The following is a 27,173-nucleotide window of genomic DNA, read 5'->3' as shown; positions in this document are numbered from 1 at the left end:
TTAGATAACACATCATTTTTATCTTACTGTCTTTTACCCTGATCCCAGGCACCTTTTATTTTGAAACAGTCAGATAGTTGCCTTATCCTAACATTTCTGAAGAAAATTAGATCAATATTGACCTAAAACCTAAAAGTAAGAGATGGATTGAAAGTCTATTAAAGTAACATTCTTTTTGTAGAATAGAATCCCTTAATATGAATAATAAATATTGCAAATAAAATAAAGTACTGATAATTCTTTTGAAAAGTTTGTACTGTTTGACACAAATTTTTAAAATCATTATTATTATGCCCTAAGAGGAAACTATCTCATTGTTCCCAGTTATAATTTTTTTTTAAGCTGATAAAAGTCTTAGTACAGATCCTAGAGACTAGAACCAAATAGACTTAGATATGAACTTTGTGGAGGCTGCTCAAGTTGCTTCTTTATTTCTGTGTCCAGACCTGAGAATGGGTTTCTACTTCTCTCTATAGGCATCATAGTTGTTCAAGCAGAAGGAAACTCACACAAAAGGGGCCTCATTTCCCTAAGATAAGAACTCCAGAAGACTTGCATGCCACACACTTCACAATTGCTATTTATTGCATTTAGTCTTGAGGATATTTTTTTTCCTGCACTGTAACCAGCCATGTTATGTTAGTGTGTTTTTTGTTTTTTGTTTTGCATATGTTTTTTGTTTCTTTGGAAACCTTCCAGAGATTATTTTGTTCAGAATTTTTTGTACAAAGGGAACTTACACCATTTATAACATTAAGAATCAGAAATGTTTATGTGATATGTGTGAATTCTCTAGACAGTATTTTATATAACTGTTTCATTTTGATTTAGCACCTTGACTCATTTTTCCCTCATTATTTTTTATTATAGAGAGGATAAAAGCCCGGCTAAGGGAAGATCAAAAGCTAATTAAAAGTAATCAAAAACTTTTCTCTCTAACATTTATTCCTGACAGCACTTTTGGCTCATATCATTTGTAGCATTTTTAAAATCAATGTTTAGAAAATTATTACCCTGATCCTGATTCAGGGTTTAATGATTTCCTTATAGATGTTGTTAGATGGGAGTTTATGTGTGTTACTGAAGGCAAGGCTAATACAATTAACAACTGCCATGTACTGAATATTTATTCTATATCACGAAGCACCAGGTATGTTAAATCTATAGTTTACCTTAACCCTCACTTTAAGTACAAACATCCCCGTTCTACAGGAGCTGTTTACAGTTTGTATTACTAATTGTATGAACTCAACAAGATATTGAACCAGGCACTGTGCTAGATTTTAGGAGTTTAAATAAAAATAAGTTGAATTCCTCTCTTAAAGTTCTCAATGTAACAACAAGCTTAGTTAGTCATTTCTATATTTTGATTCAATTTACATTAATAATTCTTTATGGTAATGGTTTTAAACTATGTGAGCATGAATCTCAGCTCGGAAAAAAACTCATCCCTGTGCCCCCACAATACACTTGCCTGTAACTAATACAATTGTAAGTACAGTGTCAGGAGACTTGGGGACCTCTAGAATGCCATCTGGGCACCCTCAGGTTCAAGGATGGCTAGAAAGAACCTCTCTGAGAATGAGTTGAACCTGTCACATTTCTTGGGGAAGATGAAGGAGTCTTCTCTTTGAAGGCACATGGTGCTGCCTTCAGGACCTCCATGAGATGCCTTTACTTCCTTCTGTGCCCACCCGAGGACAGGTCAATGTCCTATTATCACTCATTTATATCATAATTTGCCTCCTTTGGGCTCTCCTGCTCCCATTTTCTCCCCCCCCCCAATTCATTATCTAAATTGCTGCTAGAGTTATTTTCATGCAAATCTGATCTTGCCTATTCCTTAAAACGTAGGCACAAGGCACAAAGCACAAGGGGTGCCTGGGTGGCACAGTCAGTTAAGCTTCAAGACTCTTGGTTTTGGCTCAGGTCACAATCTTCGGGTTCTGAGATCATCCCTGTGGGGCACGGAGTCTGCTTGGGATTTTCTCCCTCTACCTCTGCCCCTCCCTGTCCTCCTCTCTCGCTCTAGAAACAAACAAATAAAAATCATGTCCCAGGTTCTAGATGTCTTCTATTGTGAATATAAGCATGGATATAACCATGCTTATGAATATAACCATGGCTTGCACAGGGTTCACTATGGGGACAGCCCTTAGCTCTCACCCAGTTTCTACCCTCATTGCTTCACCCATGCCAGCTCTCAAATGCACTATGCCTTTTTCTGAAAATTTTTACAGATATTGATTGCATCCTTCCTTTTAGGATAATCCTTGATATATATGTCGAACTCCGAATAACTCTTAGTGAGCCTTTGGGTGTGGTTCAGGCATTACCTCTCTGACCTTTCTAGAGAGCTACGGTTCCTATTCTCGAGCTGTTTGCTTCCATGCTAGACCTTCTAACACTGTGTTGTAATCATCCCTGGATCTGTAAACTGGAGCTGCTTTTGATTATGAACTACGCCCAATGATGCTGATATTCTAGTCATGTATTCCAGTGCCTGGCATCTAAGAAGAACACGATAAATATTTATTTAATGAGTTGATATAAACAAAGGCACTCTATCTGAAGAAAAATGCAGATGTTTACTTTAGCTCCCAAGTATGCTACTCCATGCTAACTTCCAGGAAGTAACACCTGATCTCACTCTCTTTTTTTTTTTAAAGACTTTGTTTATTTATTTATTTATTTATTTATTTATTTGACAGAGAGAGAAAGAGAATAAGCAGGCAGAGATGCAAGCAGAGAGGAGGGGGGAAGCAGACTCCCTGCAGAGCAGGGAGCTGGATGGACTTGGGGCTTGATCCCAGGACCCTGAGATCATGACCCAAGCTGAAAGCAGAGGCTTAACCCACTGAGCCACCCAGGTGCCCCTCTCATTTCTTAAGTTAATTTTTAGTGATAAGAATTCCAAACACCAGGGCGCCTGGGTGACTCAGTGGGTTAAGCCTCTGCTTTCGGCTCGGGTCATGGTCTCAGGGTCCTGGGATCGAGCCCCGCATCGGGATCTCTGCTCGGCAGGGAGCCTGCTTCCCCCTCTCTCTCTGCCTGCCTCTCTGTCTACTTGTGATCTTTCTCTCTGTCAAATAAATAAATAAAAATCTTAAAAAAAAAAAAAAAGAATTCCAAACACCTGGGGGCACCTGGGTGGCTCAGTGGTTTAAAGCCTCTGCTTTGGCTCAGGTCATGATCTCAGGGTTGTGGGATCGAGCCCCGCATCGGGCTCTCTGCTCAACAGGGAGTCTGCTTCCCCCACCTCTCTGCCTACTTGCGATCTCTCTCTATATCAAATAAATAAATAAAAATCTTAAAAAAAAAAAAAAAAGAATTCCAAACACCTCTAGAGCTGTGTGTGGATCAGATGGCCTTCTGATGAGACTCAGGATAACCATCTATTACACTTCAAAGAAAGGCTCTTTGCCCTAAAGAAGCTACATAAATAAACATTAATGATATGATTCTATTTAATTAAAGTTTAAAAACTAATCTATGGGCATTGAGGTCAGACTAGTGGCTATATTTGGAGGACATTGGTATCTGGTAAGGGGTTTGAGAGCTTTCTAGAATATTGAAATGTTCTCTAATTTGATCTAGATCGCAAGTATACAGCTGTAAACATATGTGAAAATGCATCAAACTTCCAAGGAAGTACTCTTACTACTATAACTATTAGTAATCATTTTTATAAGTAAGCCTGGCTCTAGGACTTTCAGTATTATGTACATCAGCAGGGTCGCCATTCTGAGTCAGCACTAAAAGAGGGGCATGGTTCGTTAGTCAGCTTTAAGAAGACTTGAAACTCATTTTTGCAAAATTTCAGGGGTTTTAAGGACTCAGTGAAATTGAGCCATGACTCTCACCCTATTAATTTTTATAGATGGCATGACAGTTTAAAACTGCCTCTGCATACCAAATTCTTAGGTATGCCTCCCCTCAAGAGGATGGCCTAACTTCCCTCCACTTAAGTGTGGGTTGAACTTAGTCACTCTCTTCTTTGAATAGAAAACAGCCAGTGAGAAATGAAACAGTGAAATTTTGGAAACCAGTTAGCAAGAAGGCACTGAGGCTTCTGTCTTTTTCACTCTCTCTGGGTTCATTCCCTGTGAAGAAAGCCCGTGGCTCTGATGGGATGGGCCTTACGGAGAGGGCCGTGTGGTGAGAAACTGGGATGTCCACAACAGCTTGTGAGAAACTAGAGCAATCTTCCAACACCTGTGTGAATGAGCCTGGAAATAGATTCTTCAGCCCAGGTCCAGCCTTCAAGATGTCTGCAGCCCTGGCCTATATCTCAACCATCACCTCATGAGAGAGCCTGAGCCAGAACCATGCAGCTAAGCCACTCTAAGATCCTTGACTCCAGAAACTCTATACAATAATTAGTATCCATTGTTTTTAGCTACTAGATTGTGATAGCATTTGTCACACAGCCATAAATAACTAATACTTAATGGGAAACCAAGGCCCAGCCAGATTAAGTTGTTTGTGTGGGATCACACATGGATATTGGCATAATCAAGGTTTGATCCAGATTTGACTCTTGAATTGCCTAACTCCTAGAGCTGTTGTGAATCTAAGAAGAGATATTTTTGTAAAACATTTAGAACAGTTTTGACACATGATAAGTCGTCAACAATGTTAGATTTTCACTTATTATTATTCTTCACACTTGATTTTTACCAAGTGTAATACAGTACAAAATGCATGTTGGAGTTTGTATCTTCACCTTAACTCAATTATTATTAAGTATTATCTTTTTTTGTCATTGTTATTATTTTCAAAAAGCATGGATAAGAGATCTTCTATCCATAATGTTCAAAAGCTAAGACTATTCAATTTTTATGAGTACTGATTGAAAACATAAAGCACTTCTGGCAGAGAAGCCTGCTGATGCTCAAAAGCTTCAAGAAGCCTTGACAGTCTCAGAGGAACAAGAACGGGTGCCATAGTTGGAAGGCAGATAGGACCTTGAGTGGTAAAGAAACAAGGCTTGAAGAAGTTCTCAAAAAAATCTGTCCTGCTCTTTATAATGGAAATTGTGAAGAACTTGAAGGATAGGGTTCTTGAGTATTGCTATTTAGCAGTTATAAAAATAGACTAAAGGATTGGCTAACCCTTGGGGACATTAGATATATGGCACTTTCATTTCTTTTATGTGCTCTAATTTGTCATTGAAGCATTCATATTTTGTCATATTTAATTTTGGGGTAGAAGTTTGGGGGTGGATATCTGATTATTTCACCATGGGAGAGCATGTACACAGTTGTGTGCATGTGAATTTTATAAACCTTGTTTCAGTCCGCAGATCATTTCTTTGCTTTTTTGTTTTTTTGAGCTCTCATTGACATATAACAGTATATTAGTTTCATGTGTATGACAGTGATTCAATATTTGTATACATTGAGAAATAATCACCATAATAAATCTGGTTAACATCTGTCACCACAGATATTTATAAAAAAAATTTTCTTATGATAAGAACACACACACATACACACACACACACACATACACATATTACATGTCTTTATCCATTCATAATTCAGTAGACACTTGGGCTGCTTCTGTATCTGGGCTATTATAAATAATGCTACAATAAACATAAGAATGCATGTGTCCCTTTGAATTAGTGTTTTTGTCTTCTTTGACTAAACACCCAGTAATGGAATTACTGGATTATAAGATAGCTCTATTTTTAACTTTTTGAAGAACCTCCATACTGTTTTCCAGACTGGCTGCACCAGTGTGCATTCCTACCAAGAGTATAAGAGTGTTTCTTTTTCTCCACATCTTCACCAACACCTGTTGTTTCTTGTGTTGTTGATTTTAGCCATTCTGATGACTATGAGGTATTATTTCATTATAGTTTTGATTTGCATTTCCCTGATGATAAGTGATGATGAGCATCTTTTCATATGTCTGTTGACCATCTGGATATTTTCTATGGAGAAATGTCTGTTCTTATCTTTTGCCCATTTCTAATTAGATTATTTGTTTGTTGGGTACTGAGTTTGTTGTTGTGGTTTTAAGTAACATCTATGCCCAGCATGGGGATCAAGTTCATGACCCTAAGATCAAGACTTGCATGCTTTACCAATTGAGCCTGCCAGGTACCCCTTTGGATGTTGAGTTTTATAAATGCATTACATATTTTGGATCCTAAACCTTTATCAGATATGTCATTTGTAAATACCCTCTCCCATTCTGTAAGTTGCCTTTCAGTTTTGTTGATTACTTCCTTCACTGTGCAGAAGCTTTTTATTTTGATATAATCAAAATGGTTTATTTTTGCTTTTGTTTCCCTTCCCTGAGAGTATGTATCTAGAAAAAAGTTGTTAGAGCCAATGTCAGAGAAGTCACTTCCTGTGCTCTCCTCTGGGACTTTTATGGTTTCAGGTCTCACCTTTAAATATTCAACCCATTTTGAATTTATTTTTGTATATGAGTGTAAGAAATTCATCTAGTTTCATTCTTTTGAATGTTGCTATCCCATTTTCCCAACCCTGTTTGTTGAAGAGACTGTCTTTATCTCCATTAGATATTATTTCTTGCTTTGTTAAAGGGTAATTGACCATAGGGTTGTGGGTTCGTTTCTGGGTTTTCTATTCTGTTCTATTGTTCTATGTGTTTGTTTTTGTGCCAGTACCATACTGTTTTGATTACTACAGCTTTGTAACATTACTGGAAGTCTGCAATTGTGAAGTTTCCAGGCTTGCTTTTCTTTTTTTTTTTTTTTTTTTTTTAAAGATTTTATTTATTTATTTGACAGAGAGAAATCACAAGTAGATGGAGAGGCAGGCAGAGAAAGAGAGGGAAGCAGGCTCCCTGCCGAGTAGAGAGCCCGATGCGGGACTCGATCCCAGGACCCTGAGATCATGACCTGAGCCGAAGGCAGTGGCTTAACCCACTGAGCCACCCAGGCGCCCCCAGGCTTGCTTTTCTTTGTCAAGGTTGCTTTAGTTATTCAGGGTCTTTTGTGTTTCCATACAAATATTAGAATTGTTTGTGCTAGTTCTGTGAAGAGTGTTTTTCTTCTTCTCATTTTTTTAAATCAGATTGATTGTTTTTGGTTTTCAGTTTTTCTTTTGAGTTGTTTGAGTTTTCTGTTTTTTTTTTTTTTTATAGTTTGAGCTGTTTATATATTTTGGATACTAACCTCTTATGAAGTATATAGTTACAAATATCTTCTCTCATTCTGTAGGTTGCCTTTTTGTTTTTGTTTTTGTGTTTTTGTTTTTGTTTTGTTTTCCTTCACAGTGCAGGGCTTTTTATTTTAATGTAATCCCACTTGTTTATTTTTACTTTTGTTGCCTTTGCCTTAGGTGTCAGATTCATCAAAATCATCACCAAAACCACTGTCAAGAATTTTATTGCCTGTGTTGCCTGGGTGGCTGAGTGGGTTAAAGCTCCTGCCTTCAGGTCAGGTCATGATCTCAGGGTCCTGGGATGGAGCCCTGCATCGGGGTCTCTACTCGGTAGGGAGCCTGCTTCCTCCTACCCCTCTGCCTGCTTATGATCTCTGTCAAATAAATAAATAAAATCTTTAAAAAAATTCATTGCCTACATTTCTTCTAGGTGTTTTATAGTTTCAAGTCTCACATTCAGGTCTTTAATCCATTTTGAGTTAAATTTTTGTGAATGGTGTAAGATGATCCTCAAAAAATTTAATGCAGAAGTATGCCTGGGAGTGCTTACATAGCTCAGTCCGTTAAGCATCCACTCTTGGTTTTGATTCAGGTCATGATCCCAGGGTCCTGAGATCCATTCCCAATCCTTGAGTCAGACTCCATACACAGCATGAAGTCTGCTTGTCCCTCTTCTTCCTCTTGCCCAACCCTTCTCAAATAAATAAATCAATAAATCATTCAAAAAGAAATATTTCTGTGTGAAATCACAGGTCTGCTTCTACCTCCAATGTTTAGTGAGTCAACAGAGAGACTGAAAGTTGAAAATTACTGATTGAGATACAACAAATTTCTTTTGCATTCCAGATAGATCCAATTGGAAATTCAGTCCAGAAGAGGAGATGTCAGGAAGGGAGTAGGAAAGGAAGGAAATAGGGAAAGAAGGGGGAAGATTAGAGAAAAAAAGGAAGGGAAGGGGAGGGTAGGGGAGGGGAGAGAAGAGGATGAAAGGGAGGGAATTTTAAAAAATTAAAATTTTTAAATTTTAATTAAAATTAAAATTTTAATTTTAAAGGGGAGGGGATTTTTAAAAAAGTATTTTACAGTGTGTGGTAGTAACACAGGCCTCCATTGTAGAACCTCATTGAGAACACCATTTAACATAAAATAGGTAGTCATTTTAGAAATTTCTATTATATGTTACCCAAATTAAAATGTGCTCTTGGAAACTTCCCCAAACTATCTGTAGCCCATATACAAACACAGCTTCCTTCTCTATATGATGTTAAAGTAGTATAAGTATCAAAATACTGTTGTGCTTCTCTCATATACACACAAGATAGTCCTGTCATCTAGTACGCAGAGGACATACAAAGCTGTCTAGGGATAAGTAGGGATTCTTACCACACCCAAAGATTAGCATCTTATATCAGAGAAAGAATTTATCAGAGAAAATTTTAAAATCCTGTCACTCCATGTAATTTTCTTTTTGGGAATGCTAATTTTTTAATGGCTTGTCTTAATATATACTCTTGGATGAGATGTTCTGTTCTCTTGGATCTAACATAAATACACTCCAAACAATTTCTTGAATGTTAGTGTTGTGAAGCATTTCACAAAGGTCACATCTTTAGGCATCTCTGAGGCTAAGGGAAATGCCACAGAACAAACTGTTAATATTTTCCTTCAATTGGCAAATTATTTGTATCCTGAATATATAAAAAATTTTAATGAACTAGGAGGCTAAAGGCAAAAACAAAAGGAAGAAAAATGGGAAGAAAGTTGAATAGTTCAATAGGAAATTTACAAAAGAAATTACTGAAGTGGCAAATAAATATTTTAAAAAGAGTTCAACATTATTAGTTATCAGTGAAAAGCAAATTAAAATCCCATGATATGCCATTACACATCCAGTAGAAATAGCTGACTTCTCAAAACAACTGAAAATACCACGTGTTTGTGATGACACAGAGAAATAGAAACTCTCATAAGTTGTCAATGGGAGAGTAAATGGGAAGAGTCCCTTTTGAAATTGCCTTGCAGCATTTCCTAAAATTAAATACACACATACCCTTGACTAGCAGTTTCCTTCCTAAGTCCGTATAGAACAGAACTGTGTAACAATGTCACCAGAGCTAAGTGGAGACTTTCCAGGGCAACCCTATTTGTGAGTAGCTAAAAATTGAAAATATTTCAAATGTTCATCAACAGTATAAATATCCATTACAAATAAAATACTATATACAATGAAAATGAATGCACTGCTATGTGCATTAACATTGATATCATACATGTCATATCTTGTGGCAGAAGTTAAGTACTAAAGAAGACAGTTGCCCCAAATTCTAATTTGTAGAAATCTCAAAAACATGCAGAACTAATCTGGAGTAGTAAAAGTCAGAACTGTGATTAAATCTGAGTTGTTGGGGAGGGTACAAGACTGTTAATTCTGCTTTTATCTGGATGCACGTTACAGGACTGTGTTCATTGTGTGATAGCTCATCTAGCTGTACACATGTGATTTGTGTACTTTCTATACTTCAAACAATAAAACAATAGACAATGATAATACAGCAGTAGGGACTACTATTTTTTTTTAAAGATTTATGTATTATTTGAGAGAGAGGGTATGCACACCCACTGGTCCTAGGGAGGGGGAAAGAGCAGAAAGAGAGGATCTATGGAGCAGACTCCCACTGAGCTGAGCACAGAGCCTGTCCTGAGGCTCGGTCTCAAGACCCATGAGATCAGGGCCCATGAGATCACCACCTGAACTGAAACCAAGAGCTGGACACTCAACTGAGTGAGCCACCCAGGCACCCTGTAGAGACTACTATTTTTCAGTGCCCCATATCTTTCCATTATAATAAATAAAATATGGCAGTTAATTCTTACAATATTTTTTCTGGATACATATTATTATTATTCCTTTTTGAAAGAAAAAGAGGTTTTGAATGTTTGAGAGGGGGATACGAACATCTAGAATCACCCAGAGCTGGAAATTAACAGGATCAGAACTCTCACCTAGGTCCATCTGAATCCAAAGCATATAATTTTTCCTACCTAATTTCAGTAGACAGGAATTTAGCTTCTACTTCATCCTGTAGTGCTTCTATATTGATAAAAGATCCATTTATATACTATATAAAATATTATATCCTTTTCCCTACTGTAACCAAGAAAAATTGCCCCTGTTTTTTTGTTTTATTCTGTTTTGTGTTTTGTTTTGTTTTAGTGTGTGTGTGTGTGTGTGTGTGTGTGTGTGTGTGTGTGTGTGTTTATGAAAGGTATTATAGAGCAGTAGAGAATAATAGAAGAGTTTTTGGGTAGCAGTGTTCTTTTTTACAGAGGCCTCCTTTCTTCTCACCTGCCAACTGGCCTCTTGCACATCTGACCTTACTAATCGGTGGGAACTTTTATCCTTTAGAGATAAGTAAGATTGCCTCACCTACTGACTCAGCCCCCTTGGATGCATGCTTAGGCCACTGCCTGCTCAGCTCATTTTTTCTGCTTCTTCTTGTCCTTCCTTTTTGGATATTGGCCCTATGTTCTGCAGTTTAGTTCCTCTACCTTCTCACAGTCATCCCAGCCCCTGGGAATAGTCCTGAGGGGATTCTGTGTGAGTATTAGTCACACTCACATTGTGAAGACTCACATGTTGGAAGAAGTTGGCTGTTAGAAATAAAAACTAAGATACCTGATGAAATAAATCCATGAAGAAACCTGGAGATGAAATTGGTGAACAGTCTCAAAGAAGCAGTTGTCCTTATTTAAGTCAGCATTCTGTAGGCTAATATTCCCCCTCGAGATTGATATCTGGTTCCTGAGCTTCTGTGCAACAGGTGCAGAGTAGTGAACTCTGCCTGCTTATTGTACACATGACCTTGAGAAGATAACTCGGGTTTTTGAATCTCAATTTCCTCATTTATGAAATGGGAATAAAAATATCTAACTCATAACTCTGTAATGATTTAATTTAATGAGGTAAATGTTTTGTGACTTACAAAAAACTAAAAATATAGAGGCTTACTTAATATTATTTAGTTTTTTTTTAATTTTATATATTTATTTGTCAGAGAGAGAGAGAGAGAGTACAAGCAGGGGGAGCAGCAGACAGAGGGAGAAGCAGGCTCCCTGTTGAGCAAAGAACCTCATGTGGGACTCCATCCCAGAAGCCTGGGATCATGCATGACCTGAGCTGAAAGCAGCTGCTTAACCCACTAAGCCACCCAGGTGTCCTATTATTCAGTTTTTAAAATCTACTCCACATCCCTGAAATTTTGGGATATAATGATACATTTTAAATACCCTTTGTATCCTTTTTTCCCCCTTTATTATTCTTTAAAAAAATACCTTAGAGTATTTTGTGTATCTATGAATTAATTACCATGATCTAGCAAACAAAATTGATTGCACTATTTCCTATGCAATAGGTTACAATGATGTACATCAACTACATTAACAGTAAACATTTTCTTTAAAAGAGCTTTGCAAAAATGGCAGTATTCTTTGTGCTTCACCTAGAGTACTAATTAAAATGTGCATTATCTGTTAAACTCTGAAAATGATCAGATTATTTTATGAATGTTAAAATTGTCAGTTGAGTTCCAGTTAAGGGTTAAGTAAGACATAGAATAATACTAGGATTATTATTATACCTGCCATTCATACTGTGTTTACAGTGCACTCTATGGGCATTCTTAGTCCTCAAAACAAGCCTGTGAGATGCTTTTTAATATTTCCATTTTACACGTAAAGAATTATGGAAATCTTTACAGGGAAATTTAGGGACTGGGTAGTTACTAAGAGACAGAGCTGGGAATTATATCTGAGTGACTCAAATCCTCAAATCCAAATAACACAAGTTATCCTCTGTTACAAATCTCAGCAGGATAGAATCTGAGGTTCACCTTGTGTTTACACAGTGTCATAATAACTGGTTGGGAAATTAGTTATATAATGAATAAGTAGGTTATTAAATGTTCATGTGAACACACCATATTTTCGACAGATTTCATATTTTACTTAATTGAAAGTGGGTTTAAATTTATTTTCTAACAATCAATTTGTTTCAACAGATTGTGCAAAGGAAGAAATAATCAAACTACTTATTTGACTTAGATATAGCAATAATACTATATTTGATTTGATAGAACTCACATCTTCCAAAATTAGTGCTGTAGTTTTCTCATAAAACACAGAAAAAATATATATGCACATGGCTCACTGTGGCTCTCTCTGTGTCTACTGTCTATCTGCTCATCCACGCATCTCTCCACCTGTCCAGGAGCTTTTTCTCCCAAGTGATTTTGGGCATTTTTCACTTCTTTATCGCGTATTTTATTGATTTTTAACTGAATTACTAGAGCTTATTGTTTTTTGCTAACAATTATCACAATTTGAGGTTTAGTCTTTTCTAGGACTTCTAAAACATTAGTTAACGTTACATCAATCGTCTGGAGAGCTTGTTAAAATGCAGCTTCTCATTCAGTAGATGTCGGGTGGGGCCCAAGATTCTGCATTTCTAATAAGGCTCTGTACACTGTCTAGCTGCTGGTCCTTGGTTAACACTTTGAGAGGCAAGGGTCTGTGCATATCTATTAAGTAGCAGATGGATTCAATCAAAAGAACTTGAGTTGTTATTGGGAAATCTGGCTTATCTTAACTCCTACAGGAATTAACTACATGAGTTAATCAAATCACAGATTCTCTAGGTTTTGATTTCTTTAAGGATAGATGCGGTTGTATGATTGATTCCATGATTGTGCCTGTCGTGGCCACTTTCTCTGCCTCTAGCATGAAATTATAATATTAAGTAGAACACTACTACAGGTTACACTAACTTCCTGAGTACTTGGCATGTGCTAAGCATTGCATTCAAAACTCTGCTTTTATTATTTCATTTTTATCTTCACTACAATTCACCTGATGGTTACTAGAGGGAAAGTCATTGGGGGGATGGCTGAAATAGGTGAAGGGGATTGACGAGCACACTTATCATGATGAAAATGAAGTCAACAAAATAAATACTATAGCCTCCTTTAGAGATAGAGGTAGTGAAGATCATAGGATAAATAAATTTTCTAAGGCCACAGGATGATTGGTGCCAGAACAAAAATTTCATTTTCAAAATTTATACTTTTCTCTTTAAATTTTTATTTTGTATGATTTTCTGGTATAGTTTGTAAGGATGTCATTGTATAAGCATATGTATTTGAACTTAGTGACACATATTTATTTGTTAACATCTTGTCCAATATTTTATTAATGAAGAAAAGCTGAAATTCATGAAAAATTTAATTTTCGAACTTTAATTTTGTCTGTATAATGAAACAGGGACAAAAATAATTAAACATTATTATATTGAATATTATATCTCCCTTAGCATTTTAGCTTACATTTTATTTCTCCCTTTTGTTTTTACTTTTTTATGGTAATGCATTCTCATGATTCAATATTCAAAGTACATTAAAGGATATATGATAAAAGTATTTCTCCCAGTGCTGTCTGTGAGCCACTGGATTGTCCTCCCCAGAGGCAACCAATATTTGACTTGTAAATTCTTCCTAGATGTTTTAAGCTTTATATAAGCAAAGCTATTTTTTTTTTCTCTCATTTATTCTTTTTTTTTTTTTTTTTTTTTTTTTTTTTTTTAATTTTCCACATGAGGACCTAGGGGTTAAACCTAGATCTCTCTGAATCAAAAGCCCAAGCTTTCAAACCCTACAACATACCTCTTCTTTATTATCAATACATGGTTTTGGTGTATATATTTTATTACAAAAGCAAAATATGTAGGTCCAAAGAGTGTCCTTGACTTAACCCCCATTATTTCCTTAGAACCTGGGTTGCAGGGAGCCACAGACCTGCCAGAGCCAGAGAGCAGGCAGGCTGCAACCATCTTTCATTAGTGACACTTCCCATGGCCAAACTCTCTATGTCCACACGGCTACCAGAGTCTACAACAGTAGATGCTGCAAAACTCAAGGTTATGATGTGATTCTCCCATCTCCCACATGATGCAGGTACCTAACCTTGAGTGTTATGATTCAACAGTCCACACCATCAAGGTTATACCAAACGTTGAGAAATATTTTTATCATAAAAGTTAAGAATATGGTTCTCAACTCACTGAAAAATACCAATGTTTTCTAAACCAAACAACCACAAAAATATCCAATTAGTTCTATTACCAATAAATACATAAAATGTCATTGCAATGGTGCTAATTTATTTTTCACACCAATATTAAAGACACTCAGTGAATACATTTAAGCAGGTTGACTTGAGCCAAAATGATCAACAATATAACTCAGTAACACATGGAAACATGCACCAGATAAGGTTGAGTGAAGAAGCAAATAAATTGATTTTTCCAGATTCTGGGGCTGGTCCTTGGGTGACTTTGTTCAGACCTTCATCTGGGAAGTTGGATAGTCCTCACTATCCAAGGTTCTAATTTGTACAGCTTTTATTTTTCCAAATGTATTTCCACAAAATAGCTATGTAATGCTGGGGAATATTTCTAATGACTACCTCTCGATGATCATATTGTTACCATCTATAATGTGCAGTGGTTGAATGAAATATCTGTAATTGGTTTTGAAGGGACTGGATAGTTTACTCTTTGGTACTTAGATATAGGGCTTAAGAAAAAATCTAGAGATGGGTGTCCTTTACCTGATAGTAAAATATCCTGAAAGGAGAAAGACTATGTCTCCACAAAACAAAACAAAACAAAACAACAACCACAAACAAACAAACAAACGAAAAAGCAAACAAAAAAACCCAGCTGATAATTTTTAAAACCAATCAATTCAAATACTTTTATGTGCCTATAGCACAAAACCAAAATTTGATTCATACTCTCATTCCAGGCCCAATGACCTTTAGTTATTTTTTTAAACAAAAAATGCCTACAAATTCACTGACAATCAAATCCAGAATTTTATTACTCATTTCAAAATTCTTCTCAATATAGCACTATTATAGACAGCAGCACCAGACATAGATTGTAAAGTCCAAGAGAACAAAGGCAAAACCAAATTGACTTTTAAAACTCTGCAGATACAACTCCATCTGGAAAGCTATCACATACAACTGTCCAAGTGGAAAAAAAAAAAAAAAGGACTAAGAACTCACAGCTCATGTAAGATAAAAAGAATTTCTTTCTCCATCATAAGATGCTGCAATTGCATTTTGCTATTTCCCCCCAATGTCAGAACAGTGTGATACAATATTGGCGGCGTGTGTGCTAGCAGAGTGGAAAAAACCTAAATCTTACACCCGGGAACCAGATGCTGACAACCCTTTTTGGCAGATGGACTGTGATTCTCTCTCCTGTGAAATCAAACACTTCAATTAAAATGGCTCTTTGATTTTGGGGCAGTGATAAAAGGAAAGAAGGCTACATGAGAAACAGATAGAAAAGTTAAAACAAAAAAAAAATGAGCAGAAGGAAAAGAAGATAAAGACAGGTCAGAAAAATATATCAGGAATAAATGTGAAAGATGGGAAAGTGGGATAGTAGAAATGTAGGCTGACGACTATTTGAGCAGGAGCAATGCTGAAGCACCTGTGATATTTGATAAAAGTCAGGCTATGAAATGTGACGTTTATTTACTCTTTATCATAAACAGATTTCTCATTTTACTAGCTGCTCGAAGTCCAGTCAGTTGGTATTATACATTAGGAGTTTTAATTTTAGAACCAAAAAAACCCCACTTTTATTTTATAGATTTACTGTGTGGTTCCCTCAGTTTTTCAAAAACAGGATTTAAGCACCTCAAATGTGCCAACGACTGTGGTAGGATTCATAACAGGTCGGTTTTCCAGTGAGCGTACGTGTGTGTGTGTGTGCACGTGTGCGCACGTGTGCACGTTCCCATGCACAGGCATCTGAAGAGCATCATGGGATCAACGTATCTGTCTTAATTTTCTGGGTCGACTAGTCATGCTCAGTGCTGCATGTGTCCCCTCAAAAGAGGTATTCGTTCTATGCTTTCACGGCTACAAGCTCCCAAGTTAAGATAATTGACCAGCTTTCTGGATAAATGCCAAAGAACAATTTAGCCAGAATCCGGTTCCTCATGTGACAGTATGCTGGGTCATTCTACTTGAGAACTTGGTTATTCTGGGAACTAAACAAAATAAAACTGCAATATATACTATAAACTATGAACTAAATGCAACAAAATAAATACTGTCATATAATATATTATTACTATAATAATACATTTCTGGAGGTTCCTTTCCTGTATGATTTCTTTTATTTCAAGAGTCGGAGTTGATTGAAAGTAAACTGAGGTTAAGTGAAGCAACTGTCATCATGTTCTCAAGATCCTCATTAGTGGTGGCAAGAGACAGACAGTGTGGTGTCAGTGGGTTACAGTTGATCTTCACTCTCCCCTTTTCCACCGCCAGCTCTCCATGCCAATGACCATCCCTGCTGGTGAACAGTTATTGATCTCAGAGTCAACATTAGGCACTTGGCTGCAAACCCCCAAAGATCCACACCTGTCTTAGACTTCTTTATCAGGCCCTCTCCTGGTTTTAGTACATCTGTTCTGTCTGCAGCTCTGACTTGTTCATCGGCACAAGGGATGCGTAATTATTTTGCTGCCCTTCTTGGCCTTTTCTTCCCCAGATCCTCCCAAATTATCTAAGGTCTAATTCCCTATTTCATGGGAATCGAGGCAGTTCGGCTTCTCTGCATTAACCCTGATGAATACAGAGAGAATGTCTTCATTTTGCATGATTTGAGATAAGACAAAAATCAGTCAAAGTTCGATTAGATACTTCTTTAGAGACTGGAAGGCTGTGGCCATGGTTGAAGAGACCACATTTGTATTCCTCTATATTTGTTTATATTTAAAAGGAGAAAACACTGTTCTTCTTAGCAGGGCAATGCTGCTTCCTGCCCCCCCTCCAACATTGCTACCCACCAGCTGTGGCTCTGCTGTTCCTGTGCCTGTCCTTTGCACACTAAGGGGAAGATGTGGATGAGTAATTTAATAAACTGCTTGGAGTGGGCCTCAATGCCTCAAAGTCATGTTTGCATCATGCCGCTGGTTGCTTATGTGCCTTCTAGGGAATGTCAGTTTAGTTAATTGAAGGACTTTTATTTTGCTCAGGGGACAAGCAATTTGAGGACAGAGCTAAAATGCTAAGACAGCAGAGGATATTGGAAATACTGTTTTAGAAAAAAATGGACTAAAAAGAAAGGAAGAGCCAATGCTAAAAAAGAAATATAGAGAAAGAACAGAGATGTCTAATAGGGAGTTTTATTATTAAGTTGCTTATAGTATTCCCATAAGATATAAACTCTTATTTTCATATGGAAGCCAATAAAATCTACATTGCTCACTTTTTGTAGTATAAATTTATTTTACCAATGTGACATTTGCAATAAGCACAATGATGCGTAAACAGTTCTCGTGGGCTTACCCATCCACTGCTCTATCACAGGGGATATAGTGTTGACCAAGAGAACCACACTCCCTCCCTACCAACCCCATAGTCATCAAGAGCAACTCACACAGTCCGAGTATGAGATGCCATTATTAAAGGAAACAGGGAAGGAGATCAAAGGAACACACACAGTCCCACTGAGAAATGAGCCTGAACTCATCACAGCTAGGCATTCCATGGATTGTGCTCTTCACTTATTGATAAGGAACTTGACAGGAGTCAGGGAGCGGGTAGCCAACCACCTGTGTAACAACAGGAGCTGTTTGGCCTGTGACACCCCGTGCTGAAAAGAATAACATCCAGGGTTTGGAAGTCAGTTTGTATGGTAGTGTGCATGCCTGTGAAGTATCAGCTCTGAACCTTGCCGCTGTCTCTGCTGATCTAGCTCTAGCTTGTTGGTAAAGGTGGAAGAGAGGTAGTCATGGGTGTCATTCAGCACAACAGTCTTGTCTCTCCTCTAGAGGTCTTTGCTAAGTAATTACTTATTTGGGTAGTTAGGTTAGAGAAATGAAGGATGAACCATTGCTAGCACCCAACTAAATTATAAAATCACTAGACATTTTATATGATAAAATGGTCAAAATCAAGCCTAGGATCAGAACAGACATATCCTGTCCTACTTTTAGCACTTCGAATGCAAAATTTCCAAAGACTGACATGAAGACATTAATGCTGGAAGGAGCTCTCAGAACAATTTCAAAGTCGTTACTTAAGTCCAAGTCAAAGAGATACACTGTAGTGTTGTCTAACTGTGCAATGACCCATCTAGTAAGTGATTATAAAAATCCTCTCTATTAAACACTGGAATATGGCATGGGTGCTACTTAGACCAATGACATAAGAGTACATTTTAACTAATTTTCCCTAATATCACATATTAATTTAGACGACATAGGAGCTGTAACAGTATTCTGTTTTGTGAAGACATGCACCTCATGTAACTTGTCAAGTAAATGAACATTTAAAATGCTCTGAAAAGCCCTATTTGAGTAGCAAATACCCAGTCCTTAATTTGAAATCTTTTTTTACCTGGAGAAGAATTTTTAAATTTCTTTAAACAAGATCTCCAGTGTCTTATTCCTGTTCTTTATCTCTTTGTCTCTCAGTAATTCTCTCTCTCTCACACATACACATTCTTGTAGTTTATTAATCAAATTTATTAATCCTTTTGTTCCTATATTGAGAAGTATCTAACACACCTAATACATCTTGTTTTCACTAGATTCCTTAGAAATATGAGTTAAAATATAAGTGGCAATTCTTTAAATCCATTTTGCTATAGGTAACTTTTTGGCCCAAACTGCATAAAACAATTCTCACAGTTTTCTGTGGGAGACAACTGGTCATCCTAAGAAATAATGTGAGAAGGTTCTTTCTCTATAAAAGGATTTCTTTCTAATGTGAGAGGTCATTCTAAGAAATAATAAAATCTGGGGAAATATACAGAGAATAGTAATTCATCCTAGGCTTGAGAAGTGGGGTTGGACACTTTTTATAACTATTCTAATTGTAAGCACAAGTTCCTGACTATCTGATACTATGGAAACAGTGACGGATGCTATTAAAGTTGTGCTGTGATTATCAATTATATTTTCATATTGAGGACCTCTGGCTTATCCACACCCTGAGAGAGTAGTTTCACTGCAGGAGTCTCAGAAGTAAGGTGAAGCATTAAGTCAGGAATGTCTTAGTTATCCATACTAATTGGTCTGAAAATGACAGTTATGTAGAAATCTTAGGGTCAGAGATCTGCATTATTTACTGGTGGAACAAGCTTTCAATTCTTTAAGTAGAATGAAAAAATAAACATTTGCTGCATGAATTGCTTGCAGAAAAGGTGAGATAAATTCATAAATAAATCTATTACAAAGCCTGACTGAAAACTAATGGTCTACTTTACACATTAGAACTTAAAATGCAACACTCAATAATGGGAAAGACATTCTTAATCTCTTCACTGTTATTTAATTTAACATGTTGGGCAACAGGTTCATTAATCATTTCATATTAATATTCAAGTGAGAGAGGAGATGCTGAGACACGTTCTATTCCAAATAGCAATTCCATTTGGCTGGGTGTTGTCTTAGGCATGATGGGGAGGAAACAGGAAGGAAGATTAACTTTCCCATACACCTATTTCTGCTTCATTACTCTGAAACTCTCTTCTGAACCATTAGGAAAACTTACCCAGAATAAAGCCAGTCTTGACATCTGCCCAGTCCTAATAAATAAAACCTCTTTTATTTAAGAGTTTATGTTTGTTTATTCAAAACATAATCACACTTATAAATCATGGCAAAGGAAGCACGGTCATTAATTTCACCCTAGATTTTCACTCACCTTTGGGGCATATGGTAGCTAATGAGAAAAGAAAAGCATAACAATTCTTTATTGAGCTCTTATTCTGGGCTCTGAACTTGCTTTTTTATATTGTTACCTAATGAGTTACCCTATGCGATATATATTCTATGCAAAGTAATCATACGTGAAAAGTGTGATATGAGAGAGGTGCTATGTAATTTACGATATTTAAGTTGACTGTTGAAAGAATATACACATTATTAGTAGTAAATATGAAGCCTTATGAAATATTAAGGATAATGTGTACGGGGCCTTAAAACCTTGATCTTATGTAATTCTCACAAAGTGAATGGTTTTATGTCCATTAAGTAGTCAAGGCCGCTGAGGTTTAGAGACGTTAAGTAACTTGCCCAAGGTCACACAGCTAAGTGGTGAAGTCAAGAAGCAAACCATAAAACCTATACTTTAGTCATATATGCAAGCAATGGAACGAATGGCAAATTCATCACCCAGTATTTAGTAACCTGTGACTTAAGGAAAAGAGATAATATGCTGCACTAAATTTCTCTTGACCTCTGTGGTTAAAAGTGCAGACTGGACACTCCCCTAGGGGTATGTAAGGCTCATTAACAGTTTCAATATTATCACATTCACATACGCAGACTTTATTCTTTACTAGCTTGTTAATATTCACTTTGAGCAACTTTCTAGGTTAGGGAAAGTTGTCATTGGTTCCCTCCTTGACCCAACATGTAGCTGTCATTTATTTCCATGAGGAATTTTGTGTTCTGTGTTAATGAACAAGGTACAGAAGATGAAACACAGAACTCATTACATTTCTTTGCTTCCTTCGGGATCCTTGTTTACTTCTGGCTTAAATCAAAGTGAATTGTTTTTCCAGGTCTTGTGCCCCCTCTAAAGGAAGGGGATTCTTGGGAGGAACTCAGACTCATAGAAATCTGGGCTAGAGAATCTTTTTAGCTCACTCCTGCTTCTCATTTCTAGCACAGAAGAGCCTCACCTTTTGAATGATCTTATTCAATATGATTTGAGTGGTGGGAACTTTTTAATTACCCTTTCTGGAACCCTTTGTTCAAAATTTTTCATTCGAGTTTTCAAAAGATAATACAATCAAAATTGGACTTATTGGATTTTAAACATCTTCCTGAATTCCTTCCTTTTAGGAACACAAATACCAGTTATGCTTTTTAGCTTCTTTTGCCCTCTGGGCAGAAAGTGTCATCCAATTATGTTGCTACAACTTTCCTTATGCCTCTTTCCTTATAAGTTAAAATCTCATTAGATTTTATGAAAAGTTTCAGTAATATGCAGTGTATTGCAATTATGAGCTTTGGCATCTGTCTTAATATGATCTTGCACAAACTTTGAGAGTATTTATTTATGGCTACATGTCTCATTATGCACCGGAATGCAGCTTTCTAAAACTGAAGCCCTTTTTATGCCTATACTATGTCATAGTAAAGTCAAGGACGTAAGACTCTCCTGACAGATTACTCTCTTCCCTTCCAAAGAAGTCCAGGAGCATAGCAAGATGTTGGTGAAGGCATCCAAAGGAAAATGAGGTCATGGTGTCACCAGTAAAGGCCCTGGATCATTTCTCCCAGGTTTCATCTGTGACTCTCAGCTCCCCAGACTCAGAAACTTAATCTTGTTGGGAGCAACCCACACTTGATTAGATCTTAATGCTTAGCCCAATTAAGACAGCCTTTGTGAAATAATATTCAAAACAAAATTGACCAGATATTAATTTTTAATTAGATAGATTCCTACCAGAGGAATGTGATAGTCACATCACCTGGACAGTATTCTCTCTGGTGTTCCCGTTGCTTAACGTTAAAACAGAGTGACTTCATTATGATTTGAATATTCAAAAGCCTCAAGAAATTATGGCCTGAGGCATTTGTCTAAAGAACTATTTGCCACCAAATCTATATGGGCCTAGTCTTTGATTTGGATCTCTTCTCCCAGGCACTGCTTGAACAGTGTTGGGATTTGTCTCTGGCCCCTTAGTATTCCCATGTTCTGTTATCAACCAATCTATTTTTCAGGCAGACACTTGATCTTAAGAAAAAAAAAAAAAAAATATATATATATATATATATATATATATCACTTTTGATGTGGTCTCAGTTAAATATTGCTAGTCTTGGGACCAATGTATTTTGAGAGGTTTTTGTTAAAAGAGCCACTATATCTTAAGGTGACTCTGACCTCATCCATAAGGTGTTGATTTGTAGTTTAATCCTCCAAGGGTGATTTTATTTTCCCCATTGTACTGCCTTCACTTTCAATTCAGTCTGTGACAGAGTGCCAGAAATGGTCAGTTTATCACATGAGAGTCGTGAGACCAACGTCAAGAGACAAGGAATAAGCCAAAGACGCATACCTAGTATGGACAGGCAAATGACAGGACATCGATCTTGTAGATTAAGTTTAGATGAGTCCTAGGATCCAAGGTAGAGGTGGAAGATGAGGCTCCCCAGGAGAAAAAAACAAACAAACCTCTATAGCTGGATCTGATAGAAATTTCAGGAGCACTTAATCTACAAATTCAAGATGGATGTGACTCTAAAAAATTGGTAAATGTGTCTTGAGCAGGGTTTATGATCAGGAGGTGTATGGTCAGCCAGAGCAGGCTCTGACACTTTTTAACTGTGTGAATTTAGATAACCTAGATAACCCATCTGAGTCTGTTTCCTCAGGGGAAATGGGAAAGTAAGAATGCCTATCTCATAGGACTGGGGGAGTTAAAGAAAAGATTTTATGGAAAGATTGAGTTCAGTGTCTACACCATACACAGCTCTCAGTCAATGAAAGCTGCTGTTATATTTATTGAATTTAGGTGTTGGTTTTGTTTATTTGGGAAGAATTATCAATTGATGGCTAAGAACATTGCTGTGGTTTATTTATGAAATAAGCATATGCAATATGCTTTTATTGGACTTTATTGGACTTTAAGATACTCTATATATGTGTGTATATATTTGCATGTGTATATGTGTTTATGTACATATATAATCCATACTTAACTTGAAATCCAAGTGTATTTTCTTTAACTGATTAGCAGGAGTATCTATAACAAAAGTATATACCACAGGGATGAAGCATTTGAGATCAGTGGCTCTGGAGCCCACATACCTGGGTTATAATGCTGGCCTCACTCTTTGCTAGCCATATGGACTTAGGCAAGTTATGCGCCCTCCTTGAAATATGAAATAGGAATAATGATCGTAATTTTGTAAGGGTTGTGAGAATGAATGAGTTAACCAATACAAAACTCCACAGCATGCCTAGCCCATAATGAGCACCGCATAAGGAAACCTGTTATCACGTGACTGGTTATAGTTAGCCATGACGATATGTAGACATCGGCTTACTATAAATTGGATCTCCCATTACACCTCCTACTCTAAAGTCTCATTTCTTCTTCCACCCAAAGCAGGATTGCTCATCAGCTTTCTGTAGTTTCCGTGGGATTATTCAAAGTTGCTTTTCATGTAAGACCCTGCAATCATATTTGGAGAAGCTTTCAAGTGTGAACTTAGGAAGTCATTGTTTTCAGGGACTGAACCCTTATCCCATCTTTGCCAGTTAGGGCTTTATTTTTGTGTGTAAAGAAAAGAAAAGAAAAGAAAAAGAAAAAGGAAGAATGAAAGAATAAGCAAACAAGCAGGAAATCACCAAGTTACGGGGCTGATAAGTAGCTACTTCTGTAGGTTCACTAACAGGTAGTGGTGAAGAGAGATGCAGTAATATCCATGATAGATATTTATTAAATCATTCACTCAACAAATACATACCAATCCCCTTCTAGAACTTATACTAGTTGGCGGGCAAATTATAGATAAAAGCCATAGCTCTTTCCCCGGTTGTGGTGCTCCAGATCTAGTGAGGATGACTGACTGTGTTTGCTAGAGCTGCCTTAACAAAGTACCATAGACAGTAAGGCTTAAACAACAAAAATTAATTTTTAAGAATTCTAGAGGCTAAAAGTCCAAGATCAAGGTTTCAAGATCAAGGTTTCATGGGTATTCTGAGACCTCCCTTCTTGATTTGCAGATATCATCTAATGGCTATGTTTTCACGTGGTCTTCTGTCTTTACCTCTCATAGGACTGGGGATTATGAGAGGACTATTTGGACTGTATGTCCAAATGTCCTTTTTTTAGGATATCAGATTAAGTCCCATCCTAATGAATTCCTTTTAACTTAATTACTTATCAAAGACCCTGTTTCTATGTACAGTCACACTATGAAATACTAGGATTGGAACTTCAGCATATGCATTTATGGAGGACACAGTTCAGTTTATAATACTGACTAATACATGGGCTATTATCACATGGTGTGTGATGAGTATAAAAACAGAACAAGTGTATGATAATATGGGAGCCTAACTCTGACTGGGGGAAATGGGAATCGGAATTAGGGAAGGAGATGGTGAGGAAAGGTAGAAACCCAAGGACCTTCTCCTTGAGTGGTTTTTCACATTCAGTTGTTCTTGCAAGGTTCTAGGTGGTCCCCAGGTCATCTGGAGAGCCATTGTCTCCTCCCACCACCACCACCTTCCAGGACTTTGTTCTACAGACAACAGAAACTGACTGACCAGATTCTTCTGCACCTTCACCTGTTGCTTTTAGAGAGTGAGTCCTGGGGTTTTGTCTAACTGCAGAAAGGCAGTGTGGTCTTATACAACTCGTTACAACTCATCTCAAGAAAGAACACGGCTTTTTGAAGGTTTTTAACCATAGGGAAAGAGGTAGTAGAAAGTCACAACTATATAAGATAAGTCAGAATGAAATCAATTCCCAATATTTTTAGGAATCTAAGTGAGTCTTCTCTCAAACATGTAGCTTCCTGGCTCTTCCACTAATCTTGCACATGGTTCCCAATGAAGAACATTGTCACCCTGAACACATGAGTTTTTTTCTTTCCAGTAGAAATATAGCATAATAGTTAACTTTGTTTCAGTATCCATTTTTGTCTTATTAATTTTTGACCTTGAGCAGACTTCTCAAGGCCACAGTTTTCTTTTTAGTAAAATTGTTGTATTAATAATACCCCCTTCTTATAAGTTCTTTGATGAGAAGCCAATGGCATAATGCATGAAAAACACTGCATACATACTTGACCCAGAGTAAACATTCAGTGAATTACATTTCCTATTTTACTACAGAACACACAACAGTGATTCCATATAGGGATGAGAATAGATAATGTGTAGTTTGAAAGTTTTACACCCTACAGTTATAAAATATTTCATGGGGACAATAGATGGTCTATTGTTTGGGCAACAGAAGCTATGAATAGCAGGAAAGTGGAAAGGGAACTCTTGGCTGGAAGAAATATACAAGAGCCTGAGGAGACATTTAAGGGTAAAGATAGTACCCTGGGGTGATTGTTACAGAATCTCAAAAAAATATGAGGTTTCATTGTCACAACAGAGAATGGGTTTCCATTTTTGCTAAACATGGACTTCAGTGGTTAGGTAAAGAAAAGATTTAGGGATAATGAAACATCTCTATTAGCTTATGGAACTAACACATTTTATCAACAGATAAAAACGCCTGTTTTAAATACATTTTCTCTTATTATATGACTTCCATGAAGCTCTTTCTTTCTTTTTTTTTTTTTTTAAGATTTTATTTATTTATTTGACAGACAGATCACAAGTAGGCAGAGAAGCAGGCAGAGAGAGCGGGAAGCAGGCTCCCCACTGAGCAGGGATCTCCATGCGGGGCGAGATCCCAGGACCCTGCGATCATGACCTGAGCTGAAGGTAGAGGCTTTAACCCACTGAGCCACCCAGGCGCCCCGGAGAAGCTGTTTCAATCAACATAAAGCTGGGGTGAAAATGAAACATTTAGCACATCTTTGCTTGGTTTGTTGTAGCACTTGTTGATTAAATGATTATGAACCCTAAAGGGCACAGGCAGTATTCTTAAAATATCAAAGGAAAGCAAATGTCAGCCATGCCCAGTCTTTTTCTTTTCCTTTTTTTTTTTCTTTTCTCTTTTCTTTCCCTCTCCTCTCCCCTTCCTTCCTTCCTTCTTTTTTTTTTTTTAAGTTTAAGTAGCACCCACTGCTTTTCTTTGTTTTTAATTTATTGCCTTAAAGAAAATGATGGACACATGGTTTTCCTACTTACAGTTATTAGTGCTCCCTATCAGAAGACTGACATTTACCTTCTAGATTTTCATATTGGGACCATGTCAAATAATCACCTTGCCCCACCTGGATCTTGCCCCATTTTGGAGAAGTTGTTGCCATGAAGCAAAACAAAACAAAACAAAGTAAAAAACTCCACAATTCCTTACGATAGGCAAATAATATTGGGGAAATAAGACTTATGTCCATAAAATAATTACAAAGAAATTTGGGGCACCTGGGTGGGTCAGTCATTAAGCCTCTGCCTTTGGCTCAGGTCCTGATCCTAGGGTCCTGGGATCGAGCCCAGCATCGGGCTCCCTGCTCAGCGGGGAGCCTGTTTCTCCCTCGGTGCCCCCCGTTTGTGTCCCTTCTCTCGCTGTGTCTCTGTCAAATAAATAAATAAAATCTTAAAAAAAAAGAAAGAGAGAGAGAGAAATTCAAGGTGTTGTAAAAATTCTAAATGCTCCAAATCCCTTTCAATCAAAATGTAGTATATACATCAGGAAGGGGAAAAAATGAAAGTGCGTGGAAGGGTCCTAAGAAGGATCTACTAAAGGAAGTAGAGTTTACTTTGAACGCAGAAAGGTAAAAAAGGTAACCCATCATATGAAACTAATAAGAGCTAACATTTACTGGTTCTTGGTATGTCTCTGGAACTGTACTCAATGCTTCTTTTTAAATTTTGGAAATCCCAGCACCTCCGTGATACATATTCTGTTATTATCTATATTCTATAGGTGAGAAAATTGAAGCTTAGTATTGTTAAATTTTCACTGACACACAGCTTATAAATGGAGGAGCAGGCTTTTGACCTTGGGCACTTTGACACCAGAACACCTGTTACTAACCTTTCCCTTGTACGACTAGAGTGAGAACAAGTGGCTCTTTGCTCTTCCAGTATGCTCATCAAACAGTCCCCAAAGTCACATCTTTATAGAACAACAGCAACAACAATAAAAACAAAAACAAAAACAAAAAACCGAGAGACACAGCTCATCTGCAATCTGGGTGATAGTTCTCATTCTTCCGTGATTGTTGTGAGCACATGTGGCTCTTTGATATAATTTGGAATTCTCTAGTTTGCTTTAATTCATATTAACCTCAATGA

The 27,173-nt window shown here is 37.1% G+C and overlaps 1 protein-coding gene across 1 annotated transcript in view; it reads left to right on the top strand.

Moving 5' to 3' along the window:
- DPP10 (dipeptidyl peptidase like 10) overlaps positions 1-27,173 on the top strand; it is a 1,373,984-nt gene that overhangs the window by 439,562 nt on the left and 907,249 nt on the right. The window lies entirely within an intron of this gene.

Source organism: Mustela nivalis (genome assembly GCF_964662115.1).
Source record: "Mustela nivalis genome assembly, chromosome: 11".
In the NCBI taxonomy this organism is placed as follows: domain Eukaryota; kingdom Metazoa; phylum Chordata; class Mammalia; order Carnivora; family Mustelidae; genus Mustela; species Mustela nivalis.
This window is presented reverse-complemented; position numbering and strand designations above follow the sequence as displayed.